The sequence below is a fragment of the Anguilla anguilla genome, chromosome 18 (genome assembly GCF_013347855.1).
Source record: "Anguilla anguilla isolate fAngAng1 chromosome 18, fAngAng1.pri, whole genome shotgun sequence".
In the NCBI taxonomy this organism is placed as follows: domain Eukaryota; kingdom Metazoa; phylum Chordata; class Actinopteri; order Anguilliformes; family Anguillidae; genus Anguilla; species Anguilla anguilla.
In genome coordinates this window covers 26,547,712-26,567,250 of record NC_049218.1, presented here as the reverse complement: position 1 = coordinate 26,567,250, position 19,539 = coordinate 26,547,712, and the positions used below count along the sequence as shown (strand labels likewise).

Genomic DNA, 19,539 nt, shown 5'->3' with positions numbered 1-19,539 from the left:
TCCGTATTAGCAAATATATGATTTCATTATATGATTTCATCACTGTGGAGTCTGCATGTTCTCCCCGTGTCTGCAAGGGTTTCCTCCCACTGGGTTTCCATGAGGGTAGGCTAATTGGAGACTCTAATTTGCCCATCGGTATGAGTGTGTGAGCGAATGGTGAGTGAATGGTGTGTGTGCCCTGCAACAGATTGGTGGCCTGTCCAGGGTGTATTCCTGTCTCTCGCCCAATGCATGCTGGAGTAGGCTCCAGCACCCCCGTGATTCTCTATACCCTGCCCTGGATAAGCGAGTATAGAGAATAGATGGATGATTTAATTTAGGTTCATTTTAGGCTCCTTGTGTTATAAGCAACCAACCACTCACTAGCTTGGAAACATACTATGGGAAGATTGTGTTGTTGGTATTTCTACTTATTAGTCTAAAAAGAGGATTAAGGTGCCAGGATGGCCATAATCTGGAAGAGGTGTTCCGAAATCACCCCTTAAAAGGATAATCAACTTTCCAGAGCTCTGGAATGAAGAGAGGATGCTACTGTTGGCCAGATAAAGATCTAGCTGTTCCAAGAGGTCGGCAACTGTGTCCTGACAATTAAGCACAATTAGTGTTGTCTCATTTTTTTGTAAGCAATGTATAAAATTTTAGGTTAAATTGTCTAATTACATAAAATCAGTAAAACAGTATATATACAGTTCATTTACATGCAATTAAACATGCTCATTCTTTTTTTTTTCTGAGAAAGTAATGACAAAAATGCTACTAGAGTTTTGGATTGGAAGGATAGGTGAATTCAGGCAAAAAGAACGAACAGCAGCCATCAAAGCTCAGTATTGTAACATCTATATTTTGTGCTGAGAAGAGATCAAGGAAAAGAAAAAAAACATAAGAGCATCAAACGCGGAAGCAAAAAATCACTACAGACTCTGGGAATACAGATATTTACCTAAGGGTAGTAGACTTTTTTAATAGATTGAAGTGAAAGCAGGAGGAATGCCTGTCACAGGGAGTTTCTGTTGCAAGGTGTTAAACCACCTTCGCTGTGCCTAAAATACTCTCTATGGTCTTCAGATGTATTTTCCAAGAAGCTTTGATCTGTGTCATTTTTTGACAGAGGCGAACAGAGAAAATCCAGATCACGTACAGATGATACCATGAGTGTACACACCTCCTACATGCACTAGAAAACATTTATTTCATATATGACTATATAGCCATATATTAGTGCTTTTTTATTTATTTTGTTGATAGTAAAAGAAATGCACAACATAGATTATGGCTAATATGCAGTGCAGGCAGATGGGCCTGCAGAATGCATATCTTACCTGTCGGTTCACTGGAAAATTCTCATAATAGATGCCACTGTTTTGTACCCACAGACCAGACTCTCTCACTAACAGACCATTATATACCACATGATCAATTATAGTAGCCTTGATCTCATCTGAGACTACAGCTATTGGTCTTCCTTTCTATTGCCTTCCACCATGCACAACGATCTATCTCTCTCTCTCGGTTATAAATCGATTCTAACATTACAGCAGTTTGCAAGACAAAATGAAACTTTGATTCTTAAGATTAAGAAATACGAAAGACAGTACGACGGCAGTTTCATCATCCAATTAAAATCTAGCAACGTCACTCCTGCGAACCATCAAATATATCAGGTGTACGGTTTAATTGGGAAAGTAGCGACGCGAAGAAAAGTTTGCACTGAAGGTCGCGTTTTTAAAGAGAAGTTGTACGGAGGATTGCGTTTTGTGGAAGTGAATGGCAAGCCCGTTTGATTAATTTGTGGAGAAGCTCTTGCCGTTCTCAAAAAGAGCAATCTTGAGAGACGTTAGGCTACACCTGCAGACATGCAAGTTGTGCTACTCTTCAAGGAACGGTGCGAGCAGAGAAACTCAAGGTGTTGAGGAATAATCTTGCTGCGCAACGAGCGTCTTTCCTGCGTCTTAAAAAGGAGCTGGACAGTGACACAGGGGCAAGTTACGTGGTGAGTAAACTGATCGCTAAAGACCGAGGCCGTATTCCGAAGGCGAATTTGTAGAGGTGTGCATGGTTGCTTCTGCGCAAATACTTGCTCCAGAAAGACTGAAATTGTTTCAGAACCTTGGCTTGTCTCGCCGGACTGTGTCTGATCGTATCAGTGACGTCGCACGATATTCTGAGATGTCTGTGCAAGATTCTGCCGCCAATTTCGCGTTTTATTCAGTTTCTATGAATGAGACAACAGAAAACGTACACTAGCCAGCTAGCAATTTTTTATGCGTGGGATTACAACGGATTTTGATTTACTGTCATTGTTGGCTATGCACGTGCACGACACTATCAGAGGTTAGGACATTTTTCAGAAACTGATAACGGCAATGCAGTCTTATGGTTTATCAATGGAAAAACTGAGTGGTGTGACAACTGACGGTGCACAAGGGTCCCCTCACAAGGGTCTAGTGACCCTCCTCAAAAAAGCGATGGCACTTCTAGGTCTGGATCTAAGTGATGTAGTCACATGCCATTGCATTATTCTACTAAGGAAATCTGTGCTCACAGTCACTATGTCTGAACAGTGCCATGACAAGGGTTGTTTCATGCATTAAATTTATTAAAAGCAGGGCTGAATAATCGCCAGTTCAGGGAATTATGGAAAGGCCTTGAAACTGAGTATGGAGATCTGGTTTACTACAGTGATAGCAGGTGGCTCTGTGAGCTTGCCTACATGGTGGCCATTACAAGCCATCTATCAGAGCTCAGTGTTAAACTGCAAGGGCCAAACCAGCTCCTGGTCTCACTGCTTTCCCATGTGAAGTCATTTGAAGCCAAACTAAAGCTGTGGCAGGTGCGACCTGAGAGGGGGAGCGTAAAAGGACACTGGAATATGTGAGGGAATGTGCTCATTTGTTAGAGAAGTTAAGTGAAATATTTCATGATGTGAAGGAAAAAGAACTGGATCAAAAGAACTGCCATAGATGGTAATGGAACTGAAAACACCTGCATAGGCCTGCAACTGAGATGGGAATCAGCTGTGGCTGGTCTCATTTGCATAACTTAATCAACAGTTTTTTTTACCATTTGTATTCATAACCATTATATCTACATTTTTAAGAATTTTGAATATATTTCAATATGGTTTTTGTGATGTAGGAAATGTCTGTCCACTATTTTCTTGTCTTTTTTATAACCGTTAAATTGAAAAATGGGCAGTCAATATATTCAGTTTTGCTGCTTGTTGAGTCTGAGTGAGAAAAGAATTCAAGAATTTTGATAGGTGTGGTCATTCAATGCATTTTTAATCAAAGCAATGACAATTCATTCACAGTTTGGTCCACATAGACTGCTGTTGTTAAATGTGAAGAGTTGAAAAAGGGAATTCAGTATGGAGAAATGTGTAACGTGTGTGTGTGTGTGTTCGCGCGTGTGTGTGTGAGTGTGTGTGTGTGTGTGTGAGTGTGTCTGTGTGTGTGTATTTGTATGTGTGTGTGTGTGTGTGCTTTTGCGTGTGTGTTTGTGTGTGTTTGTGTGTGTGTGTGTGTGTATTTGTGTGTGTGTGTGTGCTTTTGCGTGTGTGTTTGTGTGTGTTTGTGTTTGCTGCGCTGTGTTGGATGGAAAGGGTGGCCTATTTTCTGAACTCATTCAAAAATAGAATCAGAGAATTTTAAAAAATATGCCGGCTGACTGGGCCTGACTGAAATGACATTTAGAAATGATAGAAAACTTGAAAGGCTGATTTATTTCTCTCTCTCTTTCTCTCTCGCTCTTTCTGTCTGTGTGTATGTCTGTCTGTCTTTCTCTCTCACACACTCTCTCTCCCTCTCTCTCTCTCTCTCTCTCCAGAACACTTGCTCTGTCCCCTCGTGCCTGGCTTGAGACTGATATGCGTTTGTGCCTTGCAGAACACTTATTTACATATTCCTGTTTGGGCAGAATTGAATCTTTTTTCACCGTGTGAAGATGTCCAGATTAGGAGCCGCATGGCAGCGCTCGGTCCTCACGGGTGCCTCTGGGAGCATTGGTTCAAAAAGCCCCGGCAGATAAAACGATCGAGCCGCCAAGCCCTGGAGCAGGCCGCCATACGTCCCGTCTCGCGAAAAAGGGGGATATCTCTTCTTTAATATCTCCCGCTTTCATTTCCATCTCACGGGCTGCTTACAGCCACATCTGATAACCGCTGGAATAGGAATTTCAGACGGCCTAGTAAATCGCTTCGGTGTTTGCGCGAGCTTTTATTGCTTTTCTTCAATCACTCTTATTCACTTGAGGGTCTTTTTCAGGCTAACGCCTTTCATTTCGCATCCCGCGAAAAGACCGAAATCCAGAAAATGTCTTTTAATTTTGATGATTTAATGTGCTGTTTTGAAAGGCTACTTTTGCTGGTTTTTCTAGGATGGTGATATTTTTTATATCTCTAATGGGTTCTTTTAATTTTTGTGTATATATATTTTATTTTTATTTTTTTTGCTACACTGGTGATGGCTGAATAAAACTGCAAGGGCAACTGGTTGTCTTGCAAAAATGTAACTTCATTTTATTCAAATAAATATATCTGTATTTTCAAAAATCCAGCAGACAATGAAACTGAAACCTTTCCCTCCATATAAAACATGCAATGGGTAATATTGCGTTAAAAATACAGTGTTGTCTAAAATGTATCTGGGCAATGGAAAAAAGAAATGTAAAATCCTTGTTATTCAGGTAGCCTATAGCTTACGTTTAGCATGTCTCCTAAACTAAGGACACATGATTAAATAAAACATGCTTACGTGAATTCCATGATCGCTAAAAAGAAGACATAAATGAGGAATACTACTTCAAAAAATATAGCCTAATAGACCTGTTGTTTGTAATGCAAGCAAAATAAACAACATTGCCTACAATTGCTTTTTTAACAATATTTAAAAACAGGCATTGAAGTACGTTTTTTGGAAAAATGTTTTTCATAAGAGAAGTCCTCGGTCTTTGATTGAAAATTAACGCAACATTTTCCCAGATTGGGATTGACAGACTTCCCTGTCAATAAAGAAATTTAACAGTCAGTCAAACTGATTCCTATCTTGAAAGACAATAGTTTATACAGCAATTTCCATATTTGCCTTGTTTTCCAATAGTTCATTTGAAAGTCTTTGTTTAGAATGTCTGTGAAATTGTATGAAATTGATTGGAATTGCATTGAAATTGCAGTGCCAAATTGGAAAACCAATGCCTTTTTAAAGCAAGTTTTATAAACTACACAAGCTATATATTGGTTAACGTAATACAACAATACATCAGTAAAAATGCATAAATCAATACATGAATTCAAGAAAATGCTGTTAATTGCTTTTCTTTAGTGAAGAAAAAAGTAATTTTGCAGCCGCATTTAACCTTTATTGGCCTATATGGAACAGAAAAACAGGGAAGAGCTGGAACGTGGAGAAGTCAGAGGAACTTCAAACCTTATTAGTCATGACTTCACCTACAGCTCAAAGGATTGTGTGACAACAAATGGTTCCGTCCCATAGAGAAAACCCCGCATTCTTTCAACAAGAGCCCATGGGTGCTTCAGTGGCGGACAGATAAAGCTAAACTGGAGTCGTTAAGACTCATTCAATCAATCCCAGTTACCAAATGGTCCGTACCAGGCACGAGAGCGCCACAAAGTGCAGCCTTCCTGAAATCAATGCTAACACCTCTAATCAATGGAATTCAAAGGGAAAAAACGGAGACGGAACTGCAGATTACATACCGGAGCTAATCCACCATTTAATAGGGCTACGGCTAAGGACTGCGAGAGGGGGAAGAAAGAGGCAGATCAGATTAAAATGACACGGGGAGTCTCCGGGCTTTCATTAGAGAGCTCTTCTGTCCGCGCTAATGAATCGACGGAGGATCCAATTGCTTTCTCGTACGCGAAGTTTACCTCCCTTTCCCGGAGGAGCCGCGCGAAGGCTCTCCCGCCATTTTCCCTCCGCGGAAATGGAAGCAATAAAACTCAGTCAATCAGGGCATAAAGGTAATCAAAGCAGCACATTACCGCCGGCTTGGAGGAGGTGGGGGGGGGGTGTCAGGGAAGATGTAAATGAAGGGGTGAAGTCCGGCGGCCCTCCGTGCTCAATAAAGCCCGCACCTTCACCGGGGGACGTGGGAACATGGCGACTGTCCTTCATATGAATTTTTATGCATGATTATCTTTTTTTTAAAAAAAGGCAGACCGCATGTAATTTAGCTCCTGTCTAGCCTACAGACAGTTGAGCTTCGGAAACTGGGCGTGGGTTTTATGGAATCGCCCATCGCGGTTCTGAACATTGCCTGATCTCATTTAAGTCGTCCTTCACGTGAGGCTGTGTATGCGCATGCCCCAGAGGGGCTTTTGTTCAGTTCCACTTTGTGCTTTATTTACAGGCTTAGCCGTAAGGATTTTATTTCCTTTTGATGAAGAGTCCATTATCGTAATGCGGGCGCTGCGGCGGTTGGATAAATGATGGCCTTCCTGTTTATTAATATACAGCGTGAGCGGAATGCTTGTTGCGCCGCGCGCCTTAGCGTGATTATGCCCTTCCCTGTCAAAATCACCTCGGAGCTTTTCAAAAAAACACACTCGGCGAATGGGAACGTCCTCTCGCAGACAGCTCCCCACTCACGCCGGCGCGCGAATCCGATTGCCCTGCGTTTCCAGGCTAATAAGAGCACCGTGATACGGGCGGGACGCGGCCTGGCCGTCGTTCAGCGGTAAGTGCCGGAGAGGCCCCGTAATCGCGCTGATCGGCCAATCGGAGGCTGCGTTATTGGGGCGGGCGTGGCGTTTAGCGCGCTAAATGGATCGGAGAGAGGCGGGCGCCGCGTTCGCTCTGACAGGGTCTCCCACAGACACGGCCCAGCGTGGGGTGGGGGAGGGGGGGCGATTACGGACAGATTTACGGCTCCTGTAAAAAACGGCGAAGGTTGCACGCCGCGTACGCCGGCGCCGAGCGTGAGCTCCGCTTCGCTTACGCGTCCCTCTCGGCGCTCGCCGGCTCTCGTGTCACTTCCTCCGCTGTTTTTCCACTGCGCAGACGAGGTGGTGGCGAGCATGCGCGAGGCTGGGGAACGAGTGGACTCCCGAGCAGCCCCCCCCCCCCCGGGGGCCGCGAATGAATGCTTACAGCACAATAACCTGAGGACAGCGCTATATAACAACCCCCCTAAACACCACCCCGGGCTGCCTGGTTCAGCTCGCTAACACCATAACCCAAACCCCCTAAACACCACCCCGGGCTGCCTGGTTCAGCTCGCTAACACCATAACCCAAACCCCCTAAACACAACCCCGGGCTGCCTGGTTCAGCTCGCTAACACCATAACCCAAACCCCCTAAACACAACCCCGGGCTGCCTGGTTCAGCTCGCTAACCCCATAACCCAAACCCCCTAAACACAACCCCGGGCTGCCTGGTTCAGCTCGCTAACACCATAACCCAAACCCCCTAAACACAACCCCGGGCTGCCTGGTTCAGCTCGCTAACACCATAACCCAAACCCCCTAAACACAACCCCGGGCTGCCTGGTTCAGCTCGCTAACACCATAACCCAAACCCCCTAAACACAACCCCGGGCTGCCTGGTTCAGCTCGCTAACACCATAACCCAGACCCCCTAAACACAACCCCGGGCTGCCTGGTTCAGCTCGCTAACACCATAACCCAGACCCCCTAAACACAACCCCGGGCTGCCTGGTTCAGCTCGCTAACACCATAACCCAAACCCCCTAAACACAACCCCGGGCTGCCTGGTTCAGCTCGCTAACACCATAACCCAAACCCCCTAAACACAACCCCCGGGCTGCCTGGTTCAGCTCGCTAACACCATAACCCAAACCCCCTAAACACAACCCCGGGCTGCCTGGTTCAGCTCGCTGACACCATAACCCAAACCCCCTAAACACAACTGCCTGGTTCAGCTCGCTAACACCATAACCAGCATCTCCTCAGCGGAGAGGCAGAACAGTCCTCAGAGATCACAGGCCGGTTCATTATTGTGGGGCACAGATATTACACCGCAGTGTCTGCTGTACGGCCCCTTTGAAAGCACTATAATGAAATCTTACCGGCTGCATTATGAATAGGTACATTTTTCCATTATGCAATAGTATAATCACAGGGCATTGACACAGGAGCAGAGCAGATTAAACCGGGGATGTGGATAATAGCATTTCATGGTCTCCATTTAAACAAAAAAAAAAAAGCAAAATGGTATGATTAATATATCAAAGCATAAAAGTTATGATGAAACAGGCTTCGGAGAAGAATTATCTCTCAAAATAACAGTCATATAGGCTATTACATACGTAATGCCTGTACTAGCGATTCTTTTGAAGAATGTCATTTGTGTAGCTTTTCCTTAAAAAAGGAAAAGGTGTTTTTGTGTCAAAGGCAATGTAAACACAATATGTGAGAATATGTTTAAAGGAGGAGCTTTTTCATATCAGGAAACGGGCGCGTTATATCATAAATTATATTTGCTCAGGTGTGCCTTCCCATTGAATATAACGTTGATAGATTATGGAATATCCTTCCACAGTCTGTCTATCATTTAATTTTCTGGCTATATAAAAAAAATATTGACTCGGGGATTGAAATTTGCTTTAAAAAATAATAAAAATGAAAACTGCCGACTACCGAAGGCAAAGACGACGACGGATGACACCTTTATTGCTGTTTTTGGTTGAGCGAGCTTATTCTCCGCGTTCGCGCGGAGGTCTTTGCGAAAGTGGGAGAGGATAATATTTGGCGTCCTCTGATTTAGTGTCGCTCAGGCCACTGCAGACAGAATTTACTCGAGCGTAAGGATCGCATCTGCAGCCGCGAGACGTTCTGCGCTCGCTCTCTACCATGAAGCATTTTACTGCTCCGACACAGACGCACTTCATTTCATTTCACTGTGATTTTCCTTTTCTTTTTTTTTATTTCTTTTTTTTTGTTTCTGAGCAGAAAGCCGTTCTCTGCTGCTCTGTGATATTACCTCACCTCTTAGCCCCTCTTATTGTTCCTTCATCCTGAGCTTTGGAGGAAAGTGAAGCCAAAGTTTGGCAATAAGGCTGAGCTCATTTGTGATGCAAGATGGAATGATGATTTTTTTTAAATGTTGCACAAGTATTTGTTTTTATTATGTTATTGTGCATTTTCATCTAAGGTGTTGACATTCACAAAACAAAAGTCAGTGAATATTTCACTGTAAGAAATACAATGAAATAAAAGCTCTTTGAAAGGAATGCTGCAGTATTACAGCAGAGATAGCTCTAAATGGAGCCAGTGCATTAGCCAGTGCTAATTTCCCATGCTGCACTGCTACAGAGGAGCTAGCTCTAAATGGAACCAGTGCATGTCTCTGACAAATGTGACCTCTTTGAGAAGTCTGTGGCACCCGCATGTTTGGAGACAAATGCAGCGGTCCCCCTTGGAATCCTGAGTAACTTAAACCTGACCTTCCGCAAGCAGGACAAGGCCAGTTGTGTCTCGCCATTGCAAAGCCCAGGTCACCGTTAAAAACGCGGCATAAGCTCAAACTGCACTCGTGACAAACAACTCTACCAACTGAGTCACTCAGGAGCCCCAGTATCTGAAGATAATGCCGTTACGTTTTTCCGATTGGACCCCATTAGGCAGGCCCCGGTCCTCTGTGGCTCATCTTGGGGCTCTGTAGGAAGCAGGCCCTTGAGATGCAGTAGGGAGGTTCAGTCCTTCTGCCATGCTTCTGGATGATGTGGCTCTGCATAAACGGAAAACAAAGTGCAGCCTTCTTACACTTATTCTTGCGCTGTCAGTTAACATTTATAATGAATGCGGTCATTTTCCAAGAAAGCATCTGCTGATATAGAGAGGGTTTCTTGTGGTCATGGATTAGCAGAATTAGTTTCGGTCACAAATGAAAATCAACTTAAAACCTCGCATTGAAAGTGTGCCAGATCACAAACAAATCACTGAGATTTCCCCCAAAATGCTTACAAAATGAACGCAGGATTAAAGCGATAGACCGTGACGACCGGTGGATTGTTATCGAGACGTTTTTCTCTCACGGAGAAGCAGCACGGAGAAACGGTCCCATTGTTGATTTGCTCCCGTGTAATGCTGGGGAGGAGCTGTATTTCCTAAGAGGAGGAGAAGCTCACGCCTCTGACCCTTTCTGTTCAGTTTTCATTTCGCACGGAAGCTCTCTGAAGCGGCTGCCGCTTCCTACTGTGAAAAGGCTGCGTTTCGTTTGAAGAAAAGCTCCGGCCTATTAAAAATTCATAGAAAGTATTTAAAACGTGTGACCTATATTCTCAGTACAAATAAATGAATAAATGATTTTGTGCCTGTGTTTGTGTGTGTGTGTGTGTGTGAGAGAGAGAGAGAGAGAGAGAGTTTATCTGTTTGGAGAAAGGGCTTGGGGTAGATTGGATTGGGTGGGGGGGTGCGTGGGAGGGAGGAATCCTCTTGAAATGGGACACAAGAGATTATTAACAATAAAGGATATACACATCATATTGAAAGAGTAATACTTTATTGTCCATGCTTCTCTGGAGCTGTCTGTCTCTTACAGTACTGTCTTTGTCTTCGCCATGTAGTGCCAATTTAATGAACCACGTCCTGTGTTTGTCGATATGTATTAAATCTATGATTCCACATGGTCCTGAATGATTATTTTAGTTTGAAATGCTTTGTGTAAAATATCAAGTACCTCAACTCCTGAAATGTCATTAAGGTATGGAGGACTGTGTTATGAGATTTAATAATTGTATTGAGGTGCTGCTTTTTCAAAGGACTAATGCACTGCAGGCTTTTGGTTGGCCCAAAAGAGGTTCAGTAGTTAAGCATTCTCCAAATAGTGTGTTATACTGAAGTCCCTGTCCTTAACTCACTGGAAGAATGACCTCCCTAAAAGCCAACTTACCAGCCTACTCCTGAGGTCCTATCTAACACATCTCCCCTGCTCTTTGGGGCGTCGGGGACTAATTAGGGGTGATAAGTGTGGGCTCTGCAGAAATCAGTGCAGTACCCTAGTGCAGTCTTTACAGGGACTCACTTTCTGAAACCTTACGGATTATTGTGAAGTCTGTCCACGTTCGAATGTTCAAAGGGTTTCACACAGAGCTCTCAACCCAAATTCTTGGTTAGAAATATGAGCAAAGTTTATTTGAGTTCCGATCACGCGTTCTCAGCTTGGTGGGTAAGATGTGGCTTATTGCTTCTACAGGGTATGTATGTGTGCCCCTTGCCCAGGGAGTTAGGCTTTAGCTAAGCAGGTTACTAAGAATCTGATCATATAAAAGCATGAATAAGCAGACACTTTAAAGATAAAAACTCCCCTCACCTTCCTGTGGTGTCACTGGAGGAAAGCGTGGTTACTCAGAGAAAACTCTTCAGTTTGTCCCCGGAGTTTGCTCTTACAAAAAATCTACATGCCAAATTCATCCTTCTGATTCTGGTCTCGTCTGGTCCCATTGTGTGGTCCTGCAGTTCTACAAGAGTACTGCAATACCCGGAGCCTTTTCTATCCATTTTCCCACCCCACCCTCCGGGTCATTCGCACGTTCCCATTACGACGGCAGGATCAACTTCTGCATTTACATAAAACATATCCGTTTCATTCCCCTCATTTCCTTCATACCCTTCCCCCATTAATTTCTAATAGACCCATTTTCTGATTCATGCTCACATTCTCATTTCCTGACATTTTGACCTGCTCTTTCTCAGCTGGTGTTCTGATATGTGGTCCTTCATGTAGCACGTGGCGGTCCTGCTCCTTCCGTCATCCTCTTTCTCCTCCCCTCTATTTGCCACCCTTTCATTGGCTCTTTGTTTTCACACTGCCCCCTGTCTGTTCACCCTCGCTGTCGAGATCCTTCTTAGCAGGCCAGGCTGCCCCGTCCATGCCCTCGGCTGCCTGGATGGCTTCGTCCAGCGGCTCTCCTCTTCCTCTTCCTCTTCCTCTTCGTCTTCTTCTGGCTCCAGCCATTTCTGCACTTCTAAAAGGCCTGGTTCAAACTCAGGCCTCATTTGGGTCAGGACAGTGTTGATGATTGGGACTTCAGCTTTGAAAATGGGAATGATTCTCAGCTATGACTGGTTTGTAATGTGTATATATAAATTAACATGGAATCTTTTGGACACACTCTGAATAAGGCTTTGTAGCTGAAATGTTTTTCATTTGTATTATATTATTTATAATAAAAAATAAAAAAATTAAAATATTGGCACCCAATGTGGTGCTGTGCATGTCGAATTCCCACCCTAATTTGGAATGTCCTACTCTGCAACCACAGTCACACTCAGTGGTCCCTGCTGCCCAATCAAGAGAGCGAATACAATACGTGGTTCTCCTCCAAAACACACCAGCATTCTCATTTTCAATCAGAAGACCACAGCTAAGCTTGCAGAGAGCGGAGTCAGAGGAAGGCCTATCTTATGCAGCCTTGGCATAGGCTACAGTCCACTGGCATCCAGTTAACCAGCACGGCTCCCTAAATAGCTATGAACGTGGACCCCTAACCGACTGAGCCCATCCATACCCTGGGTACGTACCCTCCCATACCCTGGGTACATACCCTCCCATACACTGGGTACATACCCTCCCATACCACATCCTACAGCATACCACTTCACAGCATGGTGCCTTAACCAAATGAGCCCCTTTAGCAGCACTTGATTTTATTATTTGAGTGCCAAATAAACAATAAGAGCAATGCAGGTCTTGTGAATGTATTTGTTGGGTGTGCTTTTTTAGAGTAACAACTGTTTATTGGTTTTTTTGTGTTTATGACTCCCCTAATTTTCATTTTTGTTGAAGTTTTTTTCTTTTATTCTTTATTTCTTTAATCCCTTTACTTTAAGTCTGGTGTTGAGGTGTTATATGCCAGTATTGTTAAGAATGGATACAAAAACCTGTGAGATATTTTGTGCTGGCCAATTTTGGAAGGCTTCTTGTCCTCGTCGTTATGTTGGTGCGGTTGGCCATCTTTCTTCATCCTTTCTTGTTCGACTGGATCTGGTTTTCCCTCAGGCACCCAAGTCCTGTCAGGGTGTTCTCTGGGGAATAGAGAAAGCTCTCTTCTCCTTTGGTAAGAGATGAACAGCCTCTGCCTTTCATCCAGCCGAGCCCTGCTCCCTACGATGCCTGCTGCATCCATCGAGAACCCAATAAGAAGAGCAAAGACATGAGAGAGGTTGGGAATGACACATAATACACACGCACGAACACCAGAACAACAAAAGACAACAACAATGGGTCTGCTTCAAAGGGCTCTCCCCTGCTAGTGCTCCCTGCACCATCATGTGATGTGAAAGGGGGAAATCATGTTTGGCCTAAAGTGAAAGCTTTTTCATCTCCCAATTGAGTTATAATTTATGTATTTATTTCGTGGGCTTTCATGCGGCGTGTTTGTTTATATACAGTATCCAAGCCGCCCGTTCTCTAAGCTGTGGGTTTCGCATGCGCACATTTTGAATACCACTTTACATTCAGTACAGGACCGCGCGGATAAGGCTATTAGCCCTTCGCCCGTTCCTGGCAATGCCGCATGCAGAGCAGTCTGGGAAGGGAGCTGATTACTTGCACCCAGGCACGCAATCATGTGACCTCTCGACCGGACCCTGGACTAGGAGAGAAAACTAATGAAATTGTTTTTGTTTTTTTTGAATGTGGTAAAAAGGTTTACATTTGCGCCAGGAAGGTCATTCCACTTCTGCAAACACGTACGCAGGGTAATTGACGAGTTGTCAATCGAATCCGCGCTTTCAGCACTTAGCTGTCTGTCTTCGGACCGTGCTTCCCCTCCTCCGGGCAATCACCGCACTTTGAGCTCTGGTCTTTGCACTTGTGTAAGTCACTCTGGACTGAAGCGTCGGATAAACACCAATTAAAAAGGGAAACTGAAGTTTCATGAACATCCTCATGGGTGCAACTACAATGAGCTGACACCGAATAAGCACTGTTGAGAATCGGCACATTTTCAAATTGTAATACGCTTGGCTTGATGTGTTCTGAAAATACATTTCAGAGGACTTGCTGACACCCATATCGAATTAAAACCCTTAATGGGACAAATAACATTTTGTATGCTGCTTTCCAGTTAGTCAGTTTAGATCGTATGTTGATTTCCACCACATATTGCACTATCACTGTACCATCTGGTCTACATCCTTCTATCTATAAAAAGGACTGCAGAGCCATGACTGCACACTTGCTTGGGTTCATGTGTGTTTGTGGAAGTGGAATAACCTCTTTAAATATAAACCTTGTTAGTTTGCTCTTCTAGTCAACGAGGACAGTTGAGAGCTCATGCTTTTAATGGAGATGTGGTGGTGACTGTACCAAACCTTATCTTTCTGCAGAACATCAGATCAAATTTTGGCATTATGGGTTTCTTCTATCCTCGGGAAAACATGGGAATGATAAGTAAATTAAAAAGTCATATAATTTTAGTCAAGTTGTGTACCGTACATTTTTCATTTTGTCAAAGCTGTGGCTGTCCTTTAGCAGATCAGTTGTCAAAATCTGTTGTTGTGACTATACATAGCTCAAGAAATCATGCCACAAGTAATGCACAAGCTTACCTTTGCATTGCTTTTCAGTTACAAAAAATAGAATATAGCCTATTTCCCAGTCGGTAAATTGTGACTATACTGTCACGGACAGAAATGTTGCAAATCATTGAGAGGGTTAGGATCTCGGCATTCCAGGGATAGGCCGATGTAGATTTAAAGTACAATGTACATTAAATTTCCAGTTATATCCAAACGTCATATCTTTAAAAAAAAAAAATTTTTAACTTCTTCTCAGTCATTTCATTCTCTGCTGAAGTTTCCTCCCCCAGCCATGTAAAAATATGGTTTCATATTTTTACACACCATCATTTTTATTTCAGTTTTGGTGTACAATTGTTTAGCCAGGTGGGGCAACTCTGAACATAGCTCACAGAAAAATTATTCAGGACCTCAGTTTAACAACACGCATTATTATTTGGTCCGGATACAAAAGTAACAGCTGCTGGTCCAGCTAGACCACTTGGCTACTTTGTCTACCTCAGCTGTTCTCTACCCAAGTACTAGCCAGGCGTACCACCTACCAAGCTAGCTAGCTGCCTACTGGAACTTTATAGCCACCATTTACTTGCTGGAATGCTACCACACAACCAAAACCACTGGGAATCAGTTGACGGCTGGATAGGGCTATCAAACCAGTCCACTGTTGTAATAAATTCATGTAAGTTGGGTTGCTTTCATAACAATTCAGAACAAGTCCTTCTGCTTTTGCCATCTCCAGAACAGGCTTTCTGATATATCTGCAGGGTTGCAGATTAGCAGATGAGCTTTGGTGTCTGTTTCGTATAATGTAGAATCCTTTTTTAATGAACAAGAAGTTCCACCACAGAAGTAATGTTGACCCTTGTTTATAGAGGCAGAATGTTTCAATTTGTATTAATATGCTGATTTTTGAGCTTATTATGTATAGCCGAAGAGAGAAGCCAATTACAGGAATGTGCCATATGGAGAAGCCAATAACAGGTCGTTGTGAATTGGAGAAGCCAAACACAGGAATATGAGAAATGGAAAAACCAATCACAACACCGTGTGAAGTGGAGAAGCCAATCACAGGAATGTGTCATATGGAGAAGCCAATCGCAGGACCGTGTGAGGTGGGGAAGCCAATCACAGGAATGTGTCATATGGAGAAGCCAATCGCAGGACCGTGTGAGGTGGGGAAGCCAATCACAGGAAATGTGTCCTTATTCGACTTCCAGTTTGCGGGTGCTCCGTGTTTCCCCCACCATGTCCAGGGGAAACATGTCTTTGCATAATGAAGAGGGAAAAGCCGCCTCCCAGCAGCCCAAACTGCATAAGCAGTTTCTGTTTTTCCATGAATCTCTCTGTCTCTCTCTCTCTCACTGGCTTCTTGTTTCAATGGCAAAGAGAAAAGCAAGCCTTTAAATGACAGTGGAATTGCCTGGCTCGCATAATAATAATAACAACAGCTACAAAATAATAATAATAATAATAATAATAATAATAAATAATTACATTATGTCCAGTCTAGTATATCTGTGTCAATGCTGGTAAGCTGTTAAGTGTCAATCTTGAATTGAATACTAGAAGTCATTTTGTGAAGGCATTTCAGAAAATAAACTGGATTCGTTTTCATTCCGACCTTAAACAAAGTAGCCTTGTGCACGCAATTCATGTCAACCTGTCTTCTGCAGTGGTGCCTGAAGTAGACTGAGGACAAATTTATCACAGCACAGCACATTTTGCCGGTGTGGGTATGATGGGATGCTGGCGTCTAAGCGCTCTCGATACCTGTACCACACTAACGCCCCCCCCCCCCCACTTCTGCCAGTGGACCAGTCCCTGTCTGTCCAGCACAGGGGGGGGGTTGTGGGCTGTGGTGTCTCCCCCAGGTAGCCCCGCGGTGTGGGGTCTTCAGGGCTAGGACGTTTTCATGCTCTCTGCACAATGTGCCCTCTGTTTACGGTCCCGTCCAGGAGCATCACCACGGCCTCATGCCAGCGACGTCGACAAGGGACCGCAATCTTTTCATATGAAAGCGCCCCTGATTTTCCACTTCACTACAGAATCCTTTCAGTCCGCTTGAGCTTCCTTCTCCCAGACGTGCCACTCCCTCCCCCAGACACACAGACACACACACACATGCACTCACTCACACAGTCACACACACACACGCACACACACAAACTCACTCAGACACACACACAAACTCACACATAGGCACACACACACACACCAATCTCACTCAGACACACTCACACAGTCACACACACACACACTCACTCAGACACAGACTCGCACATAGGCACACACACACACACACACACACACACACAAACTCACTTAAACACACACACACTCACATAGGCACACACACACATGGCCATGCAAACACACTCACACACAAATGCACACACATACACACACACGCATGCATGCATGCACACGCACACATACTAGCACACACAAACACAAGTACATACACACACACACACACGTGTGCACGCAGGCACTCACACACACACACACACACACAGACCTCTGTGACAAATACAATCACTCCCAGCCCTCCCAGAGCAAAAATGGACCATGATTGTAATGATTGTATTTCGTTAGTCTTTCAGACCAATTACTGAAAAAATCTACTCTATTCTGTTCTGATGAATGACAATGCTGAGTTTAAGTGAAGAATAGGACCAGTTTCAATTTTTTCACAGGCTGAACTTTTTAAAATGTTGGTCATATCTCAGAGTAAAAGTAAATCTATCCTTGACATTGTGTGAATCCTTTCAGACAGCTCAAAGGCTAATTTGAGTGCCATTGCTTGTCCGCAGCCGAAATGTGTGATAAAAAAAGGAGATGAACAAAATGGCGGGAGTTTATCATGGACCCACTGCACTCTAATTAGCGGGGTTCGAAAAGGATCGCCTCGCCATCGCAGGCATCCGAGGCACTTTCCCCCACGGGGCGAACGACGAGGGGCGGAGCCCGCCGCACTGACTCAGCCCGTCACGGGCCTCAGAGTCTCCCGCGAACTCGGCCTCCGCGGGGAACGGAGTCTGACGGCGCGCGCGTCGCTCGCGCAGCCCGAGGCTCGCCGCTCCGCAGGGGGGCGGGCGCGGCGAGGCGAGGACGCGGCGCCGAGAAACGGGGTCACCGTTTTCGACTCGTATCGCCCGTGAGCCCGCACGCGTGAAGAAGAAAAGCTAAAAGCCCGACCCAGCGCTGAGCGCTATGTAAATCATGCTTTTGATATGATAGATGTTTAAAATGACAACAGAATTGAAAATGATGGACTTTCTACTTGTATATTGAAGTATATGGACTTTGAGTACTACTGTAAGTGCTACGGCATAATGATATTCACACAGTTCAGAATAGAGCTTTTTTTTCTTACAAACATACTGTGTAAATCACATAAAACAGAATCCAGAGCTGCTTCTGTAAATTATGGATAAGACTTGAAGAGGAGCGTAAAGAAGTGGCCCGGTCCTCTGTGATCATTGGTGGCTGAAGAGGAGAAAGCGGGGAGGGGGGAGTGGTGGCTGCGGAGCTCGTTCCTATGGCGACGGCAGAGAATTCGGCATTGTTTGGGAGGGGTTGCAGGTTCACAGAGAAAAGAGGGCCTTTCACCTCGGGGGTAATGCAGCCAGACTCTCTCTCTGTGTGTGTTTGCGGTCCACAGGTGGAGGAGAGGCAAAGCAAAGCGTTCTGCAGTAAAGGAGCCAAGGGCTCGGACGGGCACCCCAGAATTCCTGAGGCGCATCGTCAGTTTGATCTGCACTTTCAAAAGCAACGCTCCAAACGGCAACCTTTCTGTTTTCTACTCCATGCACCTGAGGGTAAGCAGGTGTAGTAACCTGAGACAGCGTCGCTGTCCCGCTCCCACTGGGTCGCTCCTGTGCAAGCGATGCTGAACACCGTGCAGTGTTAAGTGGGAGGACACGTGGGCAGATTCCTGCCTACAACTGCCGCTTCCGGGATCTCTCCGAATCGCTGTGGCTTCTGCGCCTCGGGTATTGTGAGGGGAGCTGTGCTTCGCGCTGGGTAATTTCCCGAAAAAATCACGTTTAAATTTACATTTTCACATGTTTCAGACGTGAACTGAAAATTTCCACATACCAAAGGAAGTATTTTCTTGAGCAAATAAATTTCAGTCAGATAACCTTTCTCAGGCTGCATAGGATAAAGAGTGACATTCTCAATGTTTTAAACATTAGTCAGACTGTCAGACACAGTTCTTAATTGGCAATAAACTTGTGAACATCTGAAAAGATTCACATGTGTGTGACATCCACCTCCCTTCCCATTAATGCTTACACGTACACCCTTATCCCTTTACACTTCGACCTCAACAACCATATTTCATCCCCTTCATTCTTACATCAGCCTCGGGAACCCCAGCCTAATAATCTGAATGTAGTGTAAGACACTGGGCAGGGAAGACTAGGGGGGGGGTGTGGGGGGTGCGGTTGTTTGGGGTGGGGAAGCTTCTCAACCCTCCTGGGCTTTGTAATGGAAATCTACACATTAGCTGTGAGATGCAGTTGCTCAAGTTGCTCTCTTGTAATATTTATAGACCCCCCCCCCCCCATCTCACCTCACCTCACCTCACCTTTCAAGCCAACAGAATCACCCGTGAGGTTCTGTTTCTGCCCTGCCCTCCCCTGCCCAGAATGCTGAATCTGTATCTGTGTCCCCTTGTGTTCCATCACTGTGGCATTTATGTTCATGCGTGCTGACTGATAGGATGGGCCTGATGATTGGCCGAGATATAAATCATAGAGATGTAATCATGAAAACTCAGTGGTATCACTGCATAGAAGGTAACTAACATTGTGCATTGTAAAAGTGCACTGCTTCAAGCAGCAGTGACTTTTTTGTTAGAAAGATACCGGGGAATGGTCATGCTTAATTGGTAGCAATCATAGAAAGAGCAGCAGTGAGGGAAATCCGGCTCCATACACTGTATCTACCCTCAGATTCTGTGCTCTAAATCCTGGGATTGGGCCGCAGTTCTTGCTTTCAAAATAAAGTGGTTCATATCAAACTA

The 19,539-nt window shown here is 44.6% G+C and overlaps 1 long non-coding RNA gene across 1 annotated transcript; it reads left to right on the top strand.

Annotated features, from left to right (window-relative positions):
- Positions 1-1,661: 1,661 nt before the first annotated feature.
- LOC118217751 lies at positions 1,662-18,762 on the top strand. Its single transcript, XR_004763284.1, has 2 exons — positions 1,662-1,993; positions 18,172-18,762. It is a non-coding gene; the product is annotated as an uncharacterized LOC118217751 (long non-coding RNA).
- Positions 18,763-19,539: the final 777 nt, after the last annotated feature.